This window comes from Callionymus lyra, chromosome 19 (assembly GCF_982586985.1).
Source record: "Callionymus lyra chromosome 19, fCalLyr1.hap1.1, whole genome shotgun sequence".
Classification (NCBI taxonomy): Eukaryota; Metazoa; Chordata; class Actinopteri; order Syngnathiformes; family Callionymidae; genus Callionymus; species Callionymus lyra.
In genome coordinates, this window is record NC_141836.1 from 19,348,881 (window position 1) to 19,367,659 (window position 18,779).

The 18,779-nt window shown below is 36.0% G+C and overlaps 1 protein-coding gene across 7 annotated transcripts in view; it reads right to left on the bottom strand.

Annotated features, from left to right (window-relative positions):
- Positions 1 to 18,779, bottom strand: part of camta1a (calmodulin binding transcription activator 1a) — a 316,283-nt gene that overhangs the window by 271,877 nt on the left and 25,627 nt on the right. For 2 of the 7 annotated variants that reach the window (XM_087782476.1, XM_087782477.1), the window contains exon 3: positions 1,871 to 1,951. The exons of the other annotated variants lie outside the window; for them this stretch is intronic. The gene's annotated coding sequence lies outside the window, so the exon portion shown is untranslated. The remainder of the gene's footprint in view (positions 1 to 1,870; positions 1,952 to 18,779) is intronic. 7 annotated transcript variants of the gene reach the window in all.

An 18,779-nucleotide genomic window follows, 5' to 3' on the forward strand; every position in this document is an offset into this window, starting at 1 on the left:
GCTCAAAACGTGACAGACTTTCATTATAAGTCGATGCGTAAACACTATACAGGTGTTTAAATGACGGAGAAGAAGGTGTAACGTCTGGAATTGAAACCTATTCTTCATTAACATTAGAACTCTCGCCTGATTTAAATCTCCTTATCAAAGATGCAGAGTGAGAATCTCATAATAATAGAACAACATTTCATCAGTCTTACCTCCAGCACAGCGCCTTGATGGTGTCAAGAGGAGGACGACAGCCAATTAAAAGAGAATCATTCAAACGCCTCGAGGTCAGATATCAAGATGTTACCAATCACTCTTCATTTCCTCTTGTTATGCTGCATTTCTGCTCCAAATTGGAGGCTGATAAGTGTGAAAAACAGCCTGTTTATTCTATTATTTAACAGGTAATGTGCGACGGAAATTTGAAAAAAAAAAACATTCAGCTTTTTGGCTGTGTCCTGTGATAAGCCTGACTGCCCTCCGAGCTTTAAATGCCTTAAATGAATAAGAGAAAAAGAGCAACTTCATGGGAAGGCATATTCCTGCAGTATGGCTGTGGGAGCCTCGCTATATGCTGGTTATCAGGATAGCAAAGATGATAGGAATGGCATCCGTCTTGTGGGACAAGGTAGTGGCCGTTCTAGCGTTTCTGTGTGCGTCCTCTTCTGTTAGTCATTACTGTGTGCAGACAAGGGCTGATGTTTACTCTGCTGAGACAAGCAAGTCTACTGCTCTGGGCTGCAACCTTGTGCCCCCCTTTCCTTTTGGCTGCCATTTCTTCTAATGTCTGGCCTCAACCCTGCCACTCCTCTCCTCTCACTGCCTGCTTTATAGTTTTTTAAGATGAAAGCATTAATCTAAGAAACCCATGTCGTTTCCATTTTTCTAACAACGAAAAAAGAGGCAAGATGACTGACTTACTAGGGGGGCTAACTGCTAGCAGATCAGCAAACTGTTGTCAGGTTTTGTTGCTCTTAAATCACTGCCATTGCAAGGCCTCACAACTAAATTAACATTGTATAAAATATATGAAATATAGTACAAAGTCCCTAACTAACTAAATAAAAGGATGGGAAAAATAAACTTTTATTGAAAAATATTCAAAACATGTCATATACACATCTTACTTTATTAAAAATGTTAAGTGAAACATGTATAACTTCCCAGACATTGGAAAAAAAAATATCAAATTAGAGACAAAAGTGTGAAATATAATTAAAAAGGGTTAATGTGGCATGCATACTAGGGTTTGGTAAACATCCAATACAACTGGATACAGTGCATCATCCATTAAAAAAATGTCTACCAACACACCTCCAGCCTGTGCCCTTCAAAATAAAACACCCTGAAGGCACGTTGACTCTTGTTAAAAAGGGTGCATAGCAAATCTCTTTTCCACATCAATTGGCAAACAGAAATCGTTGGAAAAAGTAAAGTATTGAAGAGCGATCAATAGTGCAAGGATGCAACAGTGGCTGAGGTTTATACGTGACCAAATATCACAGTATATGGAAGATAAATTATAAATTAGGTGTCGTCAAAGGTTCGGTTCATGGACAGATACTGTATCAAACATGAATGAAAATATGTATTGAAAGAAATCTGTGTATGTTTCAGGGATGAAGATTTTTTTTTTTTTCAGTAATAAGGTAATGAAAAGGTTTTAACAAAAGTGAAACAGACATGATTAGAGTAGAAAGAGGAGACAAAACTGGGAGAGAGAAATAAAGAGAAGGCCAAAAGTGAACTGAGTGAAACGAACAGTATTTGGGAAAAACAGTTACAAAACAAAGTTTGATGAAGTAAAGAAAACAAATGTTTGCAGGATGAGAAAAGGAACAAAAAAATCATAATGCAGCAAATAATAAAATGAAATGATTACCAAGCTTATGCAGGAGGTCAGGGGTCAGAGCTCAAGTTCAATATTAACATGGAAACCATTATGGCGCCTGCATGGATGTCTCTGTAAGAAATAAACAAGGGGTTGATGTAAGTACACTTTACAGTAAGTGCTGTTTAAGTCCTGCTTGACAAGATGTAGCACTCAAATATTAATGTGACACAATGCTGGAGTAAGCGTAGCTACAAAGCGGCACACAAACCAGGAAGCACTTTTTCATTAAACCAGGTGTGCTGACAAAATGATCTAGCTACTATGTTACACATATATTTATTTATGAATCTATTGTGAATTATGTATATGTACAATGTATGTTGATCTATCTTGCATAACCACATGAGGCAATATTTCACACAATTAACTATGTACATGTTTCGCCTGACCTTACTATAATGACTTGCATTCATCCTTTGACACATTTTGGTTGATCACAACATTTCACTTGTTTAATTTAGTCATCTTAAAAACACCAAATCAGCGGTTTAAATGGATAGCTGGCTGATCCAGAGGCCTTTAGTGGTGGATCGCCATTTCTGGAATCCCCGATATGTGTATTCTGGCCTGGTAGAACAATGAAAACATCATGTAACACAGCAAAAACAATAAATCAACAGTTCATTTTAAACACTCTGAAAATGACGAAGACAAATAGGACACCAAAAGTTCTCTCGCACATCACATGCTTTACGCCAACTCGGCAAGAATACTAAAAAAAACAAATAAAAATCCAGCTTACAAACAGTTGGCACTAAGAGAGTGTGTAAAAATTCCCTCGTACAAAAAAGGAAGAACTTGATAGTAGCTGAGAAAACAGTCTTTGAGGCTCCAGCACAGCAGACACATCTAAGGCATTACTCTCTGCCAAATGAAGAAAAAGTACACAAATGGCTGTGCAGGCAAAGCAGAAAGTGCTCATATATTACAGTTGGCACATTTTGTTATGCAAAAATGCATCACATTTATTCATTTCAAAGTGTTTTTGCATAAAAAACAATTTAAAGTATTCTTTTCGGATCTTTGAGGCATTTTATGGTTGACTACAATATCCAGAAGTGAAAAGTCACTGTATGGTTTCTCTGCTTATATCATCAGCTAATATGATTCCTCCAAAACCTGAAGAGTAACTCTCATGACCGTCAGCCCATGGGAAATACATCAAGTTCAAAGCGATGACTAGAGGACAATAAAACATTATAGAGCAATTTACAAGGCGGGGGTGAGGGGGATTCCATAATGCCCCACATCATCAGCATCCTAAACAGGTCACAGGTTCATTGTGAGGACACACACCCCAACATAAACCCACACAAGCCCAAGTAAACAATTCAAATTGAACAAACCCCAAATATGCCTGCATTCCAACTGGCATGTTCTGGTTTTCATGCTAAATCATAGCTCATTTTCAAGACATTAGCAAGATAGAGAGAGAGCAAGAGAGATAAAAGCCATCTTAAAAAGAAATATTGTAATGTTTCAGCCATTACTTACTGGAAGTTGTTTCATTAAATCACATCAAGCGCAGAAAAGTCATCCATTGAGCCTCTAACAAAAAGCTGACCATATGCAAAGATAATCTATTAGGTCACTTTGAGAGTGAGGCGCTCGTTCCCTCTTGTTTAAATGACCTCTTGGGACACGTCTATAAAAAAAAAATGGACGTTCTTCTGCAAGACCTCAAATCATAGATGACATTTTCACAAGAGTTGTATTTAAAAGCAAAAATGAAAGGAAATCATTTCTTTAACAGAACATGAAAAAAATGTTACCTCCGACAGTAATGAAAACAAGTATGAGCTCTAATAGATGTCAGACAACAAACAAGCTGCACAGCGTGCCTCAAAGCAAATCAGAAAACGGGGAAAGGGAGGCCTTCTCTGAAACATTGTTTAAATGCCTTTCCCAAACAAACAAATCTATTTCCAGATACCATTGTAGTGCAATGAATTATGAAAAGAAGCCCTAGGGATGGGAAGGCACTTGGGAAGGTGTCTGCATCTGTGTGCGATTAGTTCCACTACCTAAGACAAAGTAGGCGCAGTAACGTAATGTCATCGTAATCGATGTGTCACAGAAGCCATGCAAACCCTCACCAGCACACAACAATAGCTGGATGCCGACAGAGCCTTGTGCAAAGTCAAGGTGCTGCCAATATTCTCCACCCATCATTAATTGTCTGATGAAAACAACAGGTTTAAGCATACGGACATCTCACAGGTACTCGCTGCTAATTGCCAGCAGTAAAAAGAACTTCACTTTCTGGAGAAAACAATCAGAATTAATTCTTTCTATTCTTCCCAGCAGAGTGCAGAATGGAATCGGGTGCACACTCATGATAAATGCTCATACTATAATTACAACTAATTGCACAAATAATTACCAAGTTGTTTAGTTGCGTTTGCTCGCAAAATGTTAAAAGTAATCTATGTGGCTCTTGGCTGTGAAATTGAATCCATTCCATCATTCTGACTCTCTTCCATTCATCCAATATCTGCCATTTCCACCTGCAAGATGGATGTGAAAAAAAAGTATATAACTTTGCAAAGCAGACTTCGAGTCATAGGAGGAAAAAATGATTGGAACTAGTCATGGATGTTTCTCAACGCATAGATCCTTCTGCAGTCCCTATTGTTTCCCAAAAAACATCTGAAATGCGTCAAAGCCCCTGGCTTTACGCTTTAGAACACATCTTTTTGATTCTATTCAAGACTTAGATTTTCAAAGAATGAGAAAAAGCCACAAACAATACATCAACTGTAAACCCAGATCACCTTTTGGGGAGAGACTTTGGATCTAATCCCGTTCATTTCAGGTTAGTAAAATATTGGGGCTTTCTCACCGCTCTGTTGGTCAAAGCACATTTCAAAGGAGATGGCGTATAGAAAAAAGGGGTGGAATACACAGCTCCAGTGATCCCTCATCTATTACAGACGAACCAATCATCAAAGACAAATTACAGTAAACTTCACTGGGTATGCTAATTCTAAATTAAAGGCAAGTCATCAAAAGACAGAATTGCACTATTTGCATCCACAAATTAAAACTGTCTGCATTCGAAACAGGTTCAGATACCAATGTATGATTAAAAAGGGAAAACATGAGCCCCACGGTGCGAGCGCATCGTGTCTATTCAGCAGCGATGGTGCTGCTAATGTTCAGGATGAAAGCTAAGGAAGTTCAATCAAAGCCGGTCTGCCCGTTACCAGTAAAGAAGAAATCATAAAAAACTCAACGCAGACACTAAAACACTGACCTCAGAATGTTTGAAATATGCCTTTAATTTACCATTACAGAGAGTGCATTCCGAAAACTATAAAAACTAAAATCAAAGCAAGAAATTAAAGTTATTATTTATAATTATTATAAATACATTTTTCTGGAGATAACCACACCTTCTTTGCTTTAAAACATGTAAGTCAGGAGAGTTGAGTTGTAACATTAGTTGACCTGTTATGAGACCATCTTATAAAACAGTCTCGAGTGCTGAATGATTCAGTGGTATTTTGGGATGTATTTTTTATGCACCAAACAATCATCAAACGGTCATGCTACCTCATTTCTAATCTTTTTAACCAAAGTTCAGTACATGAATTTAATGCCAACATTAAACCAGTCCGCAGAGCGAAAAAGGTTGGGGACCCCTGGCAAAACAAACAACTATTCATACAGACTATATTTACAAACAATGTATAGTTCTTGATCAACTCTTCTGGACTGTGAAAGGAAATCCATAGCTATATAAATACAAAATACTTACTTACTGTTTAAAAGTTGTTAAACCTCACCATCGTCATCAAGTTCTCATAAGTGTAGTTTAAACTGTGTCTTTAGATAACTTTGTTATGATAATAATGTGTCCGTTTGGAGTAAACCCTCTTAAAAGATGTTTTATTTGATGTTTTCATCTTTCTCTGCCATGTGCCCACTATTATCCAAGCTTGAATGGTAAGTTCAGCCAAAATTCACAAATGTTCTACTCACCCTCATATTGACTAATGGCTGGGTTCATTTTTAAGATTTATAGGCAAAAATGAATGTCCATTTGTATGTAGTGACTAGTGGTCCTTGTCTTCATTTTCGACCAAATTTCAAAGCGACACACTTAAAATCATCCAAATACATCCATGGTGCTCCTCTATAACACCCATTTTGTATTGAAGCCTTGACAATAGGTACAAGTTTTCATAGTATTAAACAAACCTGTATCTTAAAGTATTTATGGAGTTTGTTTTTAGAAAACTAGGTCAGTTAGGCCAGTTGCTAGGCCATCAATGTAAATCTACCTTGAAATAACATTTTCAACTAAACCTTTCATGACAATTACACCACATGCAATTAGTTTTACTTGTAAGAATCATCAATGGCTAGAATGTATCTACATTGTAAAAACGAGTCAAACACTGAATTTCTATAAGTAAAAAGATCCTTTGTCCACAACAAAGATCTTTGACACCATTAAAAGGCAAAGTTGCTTAAGTTCAAGTCGACTAGCTTTTTTATTCTGCTTCCAAAAACTATTTTCTAGAGACAGTAATGAGACAAATGTAGCAAATATATGGAATATGCTGGCTATAGGGACAGATATTGATTTGTTTTTGCTTCCACAATGATCCATGCATCATGGATTGTCTTGTATCTTCCATCATTGTTATGCCAAGATTCCCAGCTCTGATTTGAGGAGGCCTGCCAAAATACAGTTAGTTCAAACAATAGAAACACGGGAAGACAATTACTCAGCCCGGAGGAGTCACGGACTAAAGAGCTGGTCAATATTTTTCTACAACATGCATCAAAATAGCTTGTTCAGCTTCTCTCCTTTTCTGCTTCTCTCAATTGAAGTACCTTTTTACCAAATCTGTGCGTGTAGGATTGCTACACTGCTGAGGTGTGAATATTCAATCCAATTCAGCTTTCATATGAGGCACAATATTTTCAAATTGAGTTCAGATCTAGGACCTACAAAGTGTGATTTGACTGTGTCAATATTATTCTCAAATATACAAGGTAGGCATACGGACTAATGACAGACTGAGTGGATCAGCAAATGAGTTCACACCTGGAGCAGCAAATGACACAACAACATCAAACCTGCAAATGCAGGCGAAACAAACAAGTTCACATTTGAAGCAGAATAATGTGTAACACACTCTTGCTTAATAATGTTATTGTTTGTGGCTAAATACCTCAAGACATTTTTATTTGTGCAGGCTTCTCCTTGATTTTCTGGAACTCCTGTGTTATACTTGGTATTATCTTGACCTTTTAAGTATATCTTTTATTGAGTATTGTTTTGATTGTTTAGGCGCTTTGTGACCCTGGTCTGGAAAAGTGCTCTATAAATATAAATTACATACTAACCTACTTACTGACCAAAGAAACAGAAGAATTAGAGCTTCATCAGATTATTTACCCACCAGTTTATATACATTCATATTGTTATTTTATTTTTTAAACGTGTTTGATTTATCTTAGATGATATATTGAAACAAACAATTAAACTTATCATTTAGCTATATATGAATATATTTAGGTTTTTTCTTTATTGTTGACATGACTGAATATTGAGATTGAAATGAGCTTAAACTGCTTTTACAAACACTCCAGTGACTGCTTTACAATGAGTAACATTCTTTGAAACAATGAGAAATTATCAGGAATATTTGGAATTTGCATTGGTTTTATACTTTTGATCTGAATACAGGGTTGTGAGATCTTTAGAAATACAAACCTGAGTTCTCATTGAGGCAGGTTATAGGCATGGTTATTCAGAAAGAGGATTTTTCTCAAGCTCCAAGCAAGCCCTCAAAAGGCTCTGCCCTCAGATATTTCCTTTACCACCCCCAGTTTGCAGCTTATCTTGAAAGCAAAACAAGGATATATTGCCAAGAATTCTTTTCAGTTGTTCTGATTGAAGAGGTTGACTTTTATTCTCTCAAGTACAACCTTTCTCTTTTCCCTCTGCCATGGTACACCAGGGTACTATTATGGCGGCTGTGGGCTTCATCCATTCATCATTCCTCTAACCTATGAAGCCAAACACACATATATCAGCAGCAGCGACCCTCCCCAAAACCCTAAATCACGCTTTGTTCTTTACGTGTGCACTGCAACCGCTCTGGCTTTGAACAATCACACGTTTTAAGCCAAGAGTTCATAGTTTCTCAGGCGAGCAGATGACAATGTTATTAAACTTGAAGAATGACATCTAAATTGTAATATCTGCTTTAGTTGCATGCATTTTTTATATATCAGATTCACTACACTTCTTTGTATGTCAGATTCTCTACATTCAATTATTAAAGATAAAAGAGGGAGCTACCCGTTGGTTTTGAAATGATTAAGCCACCCTCACATTATACACACAAACAGAATGGAATTTCTGTATCTTTTTATTTTTAACAATTTATCTATTCGTCTTGTGAAATTTGGTATGCATTTTCTCAGGGCTTTTCTCATTTTGTCAAAACTAATAGTAATAACATGTATATCAGGATGGTTAATTGAACAAAAATAAAGAAATGTGTAATAAAGAAAAATGGTTATAAGGCCTTGTTGATAAAGATACTATATAGAATCTTTTAGACTTTAGATTTTACTTGTCACATTGAGCATGACGGATTCAAACATTAAAGAGTAAGCTGGGTAGCGGGAGCCTATCTCAGCTAATTCGAAGGCCGAGGCTGGGGAACACCCTGATCAATCTTGTTCAAAACACTGTAGCTGCGTTTTCATCATAGTGGATGGACACATTTTCTTTCCACTGAAAAAGCTAATCTTTTGTTTAACACATGCAGTAATGAGTAAACCTATGAAGGCACAATTAAAGAAGTGAAGCAACTTTTGTATATATTAAAACAGTAATGCACCCACGGGGCACAACAGGGGGGGGAAATGTATTGTTAATGTTAAATATATATCTCCTCAATTTGTAACGCATCAGACAGGAGAAAGAAGTGATCCTTTTCTAGATTCAGCAAACTAATACCACTCCTGTCCTGTACTGAAGCTGTCACTACTGGTGTCTGGGGCCATGAGGCAGGCAATTTTAACGTTGCGGTGTGAATCGATACCCAATCACATCACGTTCACAGGCGGCGCATCAACCCGGAGAAGCCACAGTGCAATTTACAGCATATTGTTTTTGGCCCTGAGAGCAAACAGGCACTCTGAGCAATAGAAGCATCATGGCAAAGCAAGACGAGGCCTTTGTCATGGTGCTAACAGTCTTATCTCTGGTCACACAAGTGCTCATATTAAACATACCAGGCACATAATGCATAATGAAGCTGTTGCTTCATTGCAAGCGTGGCTTGTGTGTCAGACATTTAGGTGGTTTCCGGGTATAAAGCAACTGAAGGTAGGGGTGTCTTATCTCTTCATTAGACAACCATCCGATACAAATATTGACATAAGGATTACGATACAATTCACACACAATACATTTATATACTTTAGGATGCAGTTTATCTGATTGTGTGGTGAAAACAATGAAAGAGAACTACATCAGGTCAGAAAAATATGGGTTTAATTAAAAATTTAAAAAAAAATGTAAAGTGCATTAAAATCTATTGACTTTGCAAAATGATTATACTTCAAACTATTCAATGTTTACAAAAAATAAAATAAAAACTACAGAAGAATAAAGGGGAAGAAAACAAAAACACTTAATTACTGACTGTGCTATTGATTGTTCAGGTCGCAATAATAATAGAGAGTCATTTTGTACGTAAAGCGGTGGTGTGTGAACACCAAAGTAACATCAGTGTCTACAAGTGGTTTCAAGAGAGGAGTGCTCCGATTGGTTAAGCAAATACAACTGTACTTTTCCAGACATTTAAACAACTTCGCATTCTTCCAAAACAAATATGAAGATGGTCCATACTTTAGATTCAAGATTTAGTACTAGGCGACATGCTGTTCCTTTGTTGATACTCACAAACAAAAGCATTACGTACATAATTAGGTTTAGTTAGGTTAGGTAGAACTTTATTGATCCCTTAGGTGGTCTCCTTCGGGAAATTGTTTTTTTTTTCCAATAGCCACAGCAATACAGCAATTATTCATAAAAATAAGAACAAGAACAAAGAGAAGTAAGGAGAAAGAACAAGATGATACAATCTAAGTCTATGATATATACCTCCTTGAATTCCCGCGAGATTATTTGCATCATATTTTATAGCGGAGCTTTGATCTGTATATTTAAATGATCTCAAATAAATGTATATCCAGAGACCCGCCAAATGATGTCTTCATATCTCTTTAATAATCAAATATACTTCCAATTCATACAAATTATTTTTGACACTAATACAAACCGGGCATTTTCTGATAAAAGGTGAAGGATCTGAACATGACGTTCATCATAAATTAATGCTAGCAATATTAAGAATTTTGGAAAATCATTAACTGATACCATCATATAACACAGCAGTAGCACACTTCAATGTATCACTCTCAGTTGAAATATTTAAGACAGTACGGTTCAGAAAGTCGAAAGGAATACAACTACACAGTCCTAATCGAGAGTTGTAGCTACAAGTAAAAATAATAGAAAAACTACACAAATCCTCCCTTTATTCTGTGTATAAAAAAAATTATAAATGATAATACAATCATGTTTGAGTTTAATTCGTCCATTCTGATAGAATGTTTAAATACAGATAAGGTAAACAAATTGGAAAAAGGTAACTTCAATATGAGGGAACAAATATCTAAGGGAATATTTTCTTTCAATAATAGATACATGGACATATGGACCTAATGAAAAAGGGATGAGAGTGTGCCGCTTGAAGGGAATATATTCCCCATGGTTAATCTAAAAACACCTTCTGGAGGTGCGACAGAAAAAGGAATATAAATCATATTTGCGAACTGCATGTTACATATTTTCATAACAACAAGTGTTTTCCATTCTGCACCGACTCTCAAAACAAGGTGCTGTGAGCACAGTGGGGATTAGCCACAAGGTGCTCTCAGAGGAAAGAAAATAGACAAAGTTGCCAACCAAAGAAAAATATGCTTTATGTATTTATATCCTCTTTATGCACATATTACACGGTTCCAGCACACACTCACAAATCAGATTGCAAAAGCAATCATTCAATTGTAATCAGTGAATATCATGACCCGAAGAGAGTAATTATGATTAAATACAAATGTTTATTTCATATGGCAAAAAAATCCATATATGTTTAGGGGCTTTTTTCCAATATAATGGTGAATTAGATCCAAACAAATCTCAGCACGGGTGTCACTCTAGATATTCTTATTTGAAAGTGAATCGGATGATGACGTTGATTCCATTTGTGAAAACATTTAACATCACAAACACAGCCTTATTAACTGAACAAGCTTCTTGGAAAAACGAGGATTCATTCATCGGAATCTCACAAAGTTCTATTTTTTACACCCGATACGAAATAGAATGTTGTTTTTTTTCAATCAAAGTAGTCCACAAACATGCAGAGGACAGAGAGAACTCTAAATTAGGTGTGTGTGTGAGGATGTTCGTGAATGCTTGTGTATCTATGTGTACCAGCGATAGTGATAAAAATAGGATTTAATGATTGTTTTCTTACATAGAAAATCAGGATTCATGCCTATCCCACAATTTTAAACACCAACTTAAATTTTCTGACTCAAACAAAAATCACTTTTTCACTTGCAGGATCTCTGGTAGGCAGAATTGGATGTGATTTATTTGCACTTCTTTAGGAGTTATATAGGGTTTTTTATCTGAGGAGGCTTGATATACATGCCACCTAAATTTGTTTTGTTTGTCTAAAGTAAAGTGATGGTTATTGTGAATGGATTGATATAGTTTGTAAGTAATTCAAATTAAATATTACTGGTGATTTAAAGATGAAAGCGGGGAAACTATAAAAAGGATAATATTAATATTTATTTATGCCTGAGGTGGAATATTTATTTTGCTGGAAATACATTAAAGCCTTTAACAAATGGCTTGTCCTGGATGTTTTTAAAGTAGTTAACGGCAGGGATTTCTTAAAATAACCAAATACTGGTAAAACATAAATATCATACATAAATATTATATAAAAAACATATATATAACATATATAAAATAGGTCAAACTGCCTCCCACATATTCACACTTTGCCTTGAGTAGACGTTTGAAAAAAACCTGCTGACGAGTAATTTCTTCCACAAAGACATCCTCTCATCATGAATACCACTCATCGGCCATTACGGATGCTCTCACACAGAGATCAGTGTTCATGTGAGACGTACAAATGTGAGTTCTCTTCATTTCTTCACATGGAGCATATTAATCAGCCAACCATCCCCTGCCAACTTGGCCTCATCCGTATTCGTGCAGGCTCACTGTGAGGGGAGCTGGTGGCAATAAAGCAGGATCGATATGCAGAGCTAGTAAAGACACAGCAAGTATAACAGAACACTACAAAGGCAAAGACAAGAGAGGACAAGAAAAAAAAAAACAGTAGTGTTTTGAATAATCATACAGCATAATAATGATTAACCACAAAGTCTTCTCACCGTCTGTTGAAGCCTATATAATTCAAATAAACTACCACTCTGACAACGGGACATTATTTGTCCAGCATACAAAAGACGCTTTAGTGAGAAAAGGCTCGCAACTATAAAGTTAAGTTAAATAAGTTTAGATATTGTGTTTTTCTATATCAACATAAACCATTATGTATTTATTTATTTTTGCTGCACGATGCCATCTGCGTTTTAGCGTGCGGTACAATGTCTTTAAACATTTTGACAGGTAAACCTGGCAAAGCATCAAATATTTTCTTTTAAAGCATATCTCTAAACTGCCAGAGAGAATTGAGTGACAAGTTTATTTCTCATCTGCTACATGAATCAAGCAACTACTCTGAAAGTAAGCGCTATGAACGAACATATTCCTCGCGCTCTCTCAGCTTTTTTAACAAAGTTTCACAGAGAGGCAGGAGGAAAAGTCATTTCTTTGACAGGCAGACATTATGTGATAGAGGAGACTTTTCACTGCATTTAAGAACGGAGCTCCAAAAACAACAAAGAGAAAGAAGCAGTTTTAAAGGCCAATTTTCCAGTCTACATTGTCATTGTCACACTCTTAACTCCAAAGGCAGACATGCACTCTGGCATCAAAGGCCATTGATTTTCTGATCAAGAGTAAATGATGATTAAGGCATATCTGCTCCCTTATCTTTCCGTTTAAAATCCTCCTTTTGTGGATTGAATTTGACTTGGGCTGTTTTTATGCTGAAGGGAATCAGGAGACTCAAAGACACCTCGTGCCGACAACACTTACCTACTCTGTATTCATAAAATACATTTTTTACATTTTTAGCCAAACTAGCCATTTTCTTGTGCATTTGATGTCTTTATCATGTATACAACATTAAAAAGATACAACAAATGAGTTTATATTCATGTTTTTCAAAAATTTGTTATAATTTAGATAAAAAAGCATTCATTATATTTTGAGTTGAAATCCTCCCTAACATACCTAACTGAGATTTAACACAGCCATACGGATCCATGAATCAATTATTGTTTCCATCCATCATTTGTTTGCGTATATAAACCTAACTGTAAAGTAATGTTTTAAACATTGTACACATACGCAGCCTCCGGCCACCATTAAGACGTGTTATACATAGATATTTCTGGGGGCCAGAAATAAGATAAACTGTGGAAAGCTTTCTGGCCCTCGAGCATAGACCCTCTTTTCTGATTTTACTTTTATTGCCGGGCTGTTTAACTTTGAACAAAACATAAAGGTTGAATCTCTTTTACCTTGATAGCATTAAGAGAAACACAAAGCACAACTGTCTAACCTCAAGGGTAAACATGCTAATTTCTCAGCTGACTTCTTTTTTCTTTATCCAACTTAAGGTCTGTCTCTATGCATATGTTTAGCCCCTGTGTATCACCTGCCTGAGGATGGTGGATTAACTTTTACTTATACTCTCTGAACAAAGACTGTGCGGACAAGATGTTTAACCGTCGTTCAGGACCCCCTGGAGCTGAGCTTAGCAATGATGCCTTATATCTTTCTGTCTTTGACTTACCCGCCATTTCCTCATTGCAACTTAGACCATAAACATTTTGCTTTGGGATAAAAAGCAAAGACAGATGGGAGCCATCAGTCTCTGACCTCCAGGCAATACCATTTTAAACCAACACACAATGGAAATTGTTGTTTGTACAGTATAGTACAGCTGGAGGAAAGCAAATAGATAGATAGATGGCCACCATAAAACACAGTGTTGACTATATGGACGTATACAAAGTAATTGTATAACAGCTGTTTATCTTATCGTGTCCCTGCAATGACAAAGTCCTGAGGGGTAAAAAACATACTGGAATAGTCTTAGTAAAGTGTTTTATCTTTCTTTATTCTGTAATGTCATTCTACCCAAGGGTCTGAGATCAGTGATCTTTCTCAGATTTTTTTTGTTGTGCACACTGATGTGTGAAAAAGAGAAACCAGCAGGCCGCCCTTACACTGTTGGTTGCAGAAAATGCTTAGCAGACAGATGGAACAGCAGAAAGCCTTGTTTTGTTCTCAACTCATTTCCTCTTCTTTCGAATGCAAACGTACGTATGCTCAATGGGTTTGGTCATTCTAGAAACATGATGAACAGAATTTTGTTTGCCATCTTTGAGTATGAATAAACAACAATTCAGAGAGACACAATGGAACAGATATAATTCAATTTCATTATTTGCTTCATTCTCATTATTAATAAAAAATATATCGATTTTAGAAGAACATTTTGGTCCTTTCTCATTATATAACTAGTTAATACTTAATTGTTTTCAATAACAACTTCCAGTTTTGGCTGCCTCGCTGAGCAAACCCTTATCACGTTTTTATAAAGCTTGAAAACTGTGCCAAGTAGTACTTTTATCTTACAACTTGCAGGATTGTATAGATACAGTATATTACATATTTATATAAGAAACATGTTCAAACAAATTTAAAAGAAGCAGAAATATGAAAAAGTTTTATATATATACCAAAAATGTTTCAGTACTTACTTGATGTAAGAGATTTGTAAGCCTGACAGCTCCAATGTCAGATTGCTGAACTATTACCGACACGATTACCTCAAACTGCTTCTTATCAGTTTTAACACTGCATATCCATGTCACCATCAATCCACACTGGCTAAATTTGTTGTAGATTTTAACCCTATTCCTATCAGCTAATGGGAAGGCACTGATCCACATATTTTTTGAAGGTTATCCGTGCATGTTTATAACCCAAAGGCATTCATTATTTACATAGCTGCTCCCTGGAGACACCAGTCCCCAGAAGAGGGGGAATTTGGAAAGCTACTTCCCAAATGTGGCAGCATCTTAACTATATTACCGCTGCATGCCATAGTGATGGGATAGTAAAAGCTGTAAAGGTGGCAACTTAAAGTATTGTCTTTCAAATCAAAGGTATTTTTAACACTGTAAACTCCATACAATAGGAATACTACTCCAAACTGCTCATATAACCATATGCTGGCACCAGTCTGACAAAACAATATACAATATACACACTTTTTGAAAATCATTGGGTATACCCCATGTGTTTCCAAGATGGTCTACTGATATAAAGCCAGACACCAGCAACTTTCATTAAGAAGCTTGTACATGGTAAATGTAATATTCATGTCTTCATAAATCAATATCACATCTAGCATTGTTCCCCAATAATGTATATTTTACATTAAGAATAAAACTCAAAAGTTTCCACTTTTCAGGGAAATCCTAGTATAAAGGGACTCTTTAAACTCAAGAAAAGTGGTACAGGAAAAAATGGACAATTCAAGGGGCATTTCCTTTTTTAAGAACAACGAATAAGATATAATTAATTATAATTTGATTTATTTATTAATTTATAAATTCTTAATTGTTTTTACCCATAAAAGGGTTGAAGGAGGTTTTTAGTCTGTCTCATTAATTGAAGGCAAGACATCACAATGGTCATATAGGAAGAAAAGCTTAATAAATTAAATAACAGTTTTAGGAAAACTAGTTGCCTATGGCTGGGCCTCAACCTAAATATGCATTATGTGATCATGTAGGCTAAGACAAAGTAACATGAGTTTAGTGTGGCTGTATTCTGCCAGCACCAGGATTATTATTTCCAATAATCCTTAGACTATGTGACACATATTAATATACCATCGATGCACTAATATGCATGTGCCATTGAGCATAAAAGTGACCTTTCCCAAATTCTATTCCTTCTTTTGTGTGAGACTCATTTCATACATGACAGTAATATTTATAGCCCAATATGGACCGTCACTCAATGCTGTGGAGTGTGTTTTGGCGTAGACATTATTGGCAGCTCTGCTCACTCGCTGGAAAAGACATCATGTCAGCACACTTGCAGGGGATAGCATGTAGTCTTAACAGGTTTAGTGGTCCCCACAAAGCAGTTCAATGTAGTTCATTATGCAGTGACAATATACATTCCATCTTCAATGGTTTATTGCACACTGCCGAGACAATTTGTATTTAAACATCAGTCTTCCTTTTAATCGTATATCGACATTGGCCTTTGCCCGAGTCTAATATCTCAAGCTTCCATCAGCATTTTTGTGATTATTGGCAGGCATGTATGTGATGCAATCTTTAGAAAGACAAAGAAATGCTGCTGAAGGACCATGTTTATGCAGATAAATTCAGGGACACACTTGAGTTTGGAATAACAGTTATTTTATTTCTGAGAGGACATTTCGTAAAGATTTTCAATTGTCTATAATAGGACGGTGAAGGGCACCATAAACTACAACAAGAAGTGTCTGATTAATGCGAGGGATTTATTAACAGTAGAGGTAAAGAAACTTTAGAATAGAAAGTTATATACCCTTGACAGTTCTTCACTTGAGGCTCCTGAAAAATCCCCCAAAAATAAAACACTTAAAGACTGAGAACTGCGCTCTCCGATGCAACATTAACCTGATTCACGATCAGGTATCAAAATTAGATTACTTCTCCAGTGTGTCAGTGAATGTCACCTTAAAACCAACATTTCAAAATATGTATCTGGGGATAGTTTTTATCCATAGACAGTATAAGATATAAAAATAGTACCTGTGAAGCAAACCTTTCTGAACCAAGTTTTTTTTAGCTAATCCACGGTCACTGCTATCTTGGAATAGCAGTATATCCAGTCTTTGGTCACGATGAGGAGCTTGGACGAGATGAATAATAATTGGACTATGATACCACGTCTATTCAGCTTTTGGCTATGGTGGCTAGAATATATTATTATGTCTTCCCTCTCCCTTTATTCATACTTTTCTGTTTCACTGATGACATACTACTTTAAGGTTGTAGCTTTTATTATTTATTGATAATAGTTGTCTTTATCTATATCTTATCATTATTTATGCCCTTACATTATATTTCATGATCATGTTAATGACTATTCTTTCAACGGGTCATTCAAATGGATTACGAAAATGCTCATTCGAAACACAGAGGACATCAGGAATCAAACCTTCATTTCCCACAGCTCTGCCATGAACACTGTCATATCATCAGCAAAAGCAGCCGGTGTGAGTGGAATAAATAACTTGAACACCCCTCAAGCAGATGTTTGTATAAACATTAAGTACAGAAGCTGTGTTCGTTTGCTGGTGCCCTCCCTGTGCAAGCTGAGATCTCAATTATATTTCCAGGTGTTGGTTTGTACTACAGCGATACAAAGCTTAATCAGACCATCAGAACAGTTCACAGTTTCATCATTGGCGGTGTAATTTCTTTGAAGGGAGATTTTATATCAAGGTTTCAGCTGCAGCCACAGCACATTCCATTCTTCGTGTTTAGTATTCATGCTGAGAGCGGTAATCTGGCTTGAAAGTCATCTGCAACATCAATTTCTTATTAATAAAGAGTGCAAATATCCAAAGGAGAGTCAGGCCTCGGGAAATGTGAGTGAAAAGCACAAAGAAATATCAAGGAGTAGAAATGTTGACCTTACACCTTAGAACTTCCAGTTTTAATCTTTTATAGTTTGAAGAATTTCCTGCCAAATATTCCTGACTAGAAAAGGACTTTGACAAATTAATGACTTTCAGCCTTTAAAGTTTAATATGTTACTCGCACCTTATGAATAAATGTATAATCCAAAAAAAGCTGTCCAGCCTTAAAAAAGAGTCAGTTGTATTTTTCACCCAATTACTCTGATTGTGGATGTGGAAGTCTTGCCACAATCCGCCTTAACAGAAAACTCTGGTAAATGAAAGGAAAATAGTATCTGCTGACAACAGCACTTAATGCTGTAGCAAAGACTTCAATTGCTATGACTATTGGCCCAGAGACCATTTAAGAGTGAATAACTGACCAGGACAGACATAAATGTACACAGAAATGGCGATGTTAGACACTACCTTACGATACAAATTTTGTTAGAAAAGACAAGCATGAATAAGGCTCAAGATACGCCGTTTGATTCTTCATAGTGGGTTAAATAGTCACTTTTTTCAACAATATATTTATATTGATTGCATTTGCGCTATGATCGCAATTTTTAAGAATGCGCTTTTTAAATCTCAAAGGTTGCGATTAAATTTAATTTAATGTTCATTTGACTTTCAGAAAACATGACTTACGATCGCTGCCGAGCAGAACAAATCAAGCATTTCTTAAATGTGCACTTTTCAGCGCGTATGTATTTCCCCTCTATAAGATCAAAGTGAATACGAATATATTTAAGATAAAAAAGTGATTTAATGTTGATTACATTTAAAAAATAATAATTTTAGTATATTCAGCTTGATTTACTTGATTTTAACTTTTCGCAAGAAAATATGGCCCCTGAGGAATCTTAACTGCCCACCACTGATTTGCAAAATATTTTGAGGCTAAAATAAAGTCAGAATTTTTTTAATTGCTTAAGGAA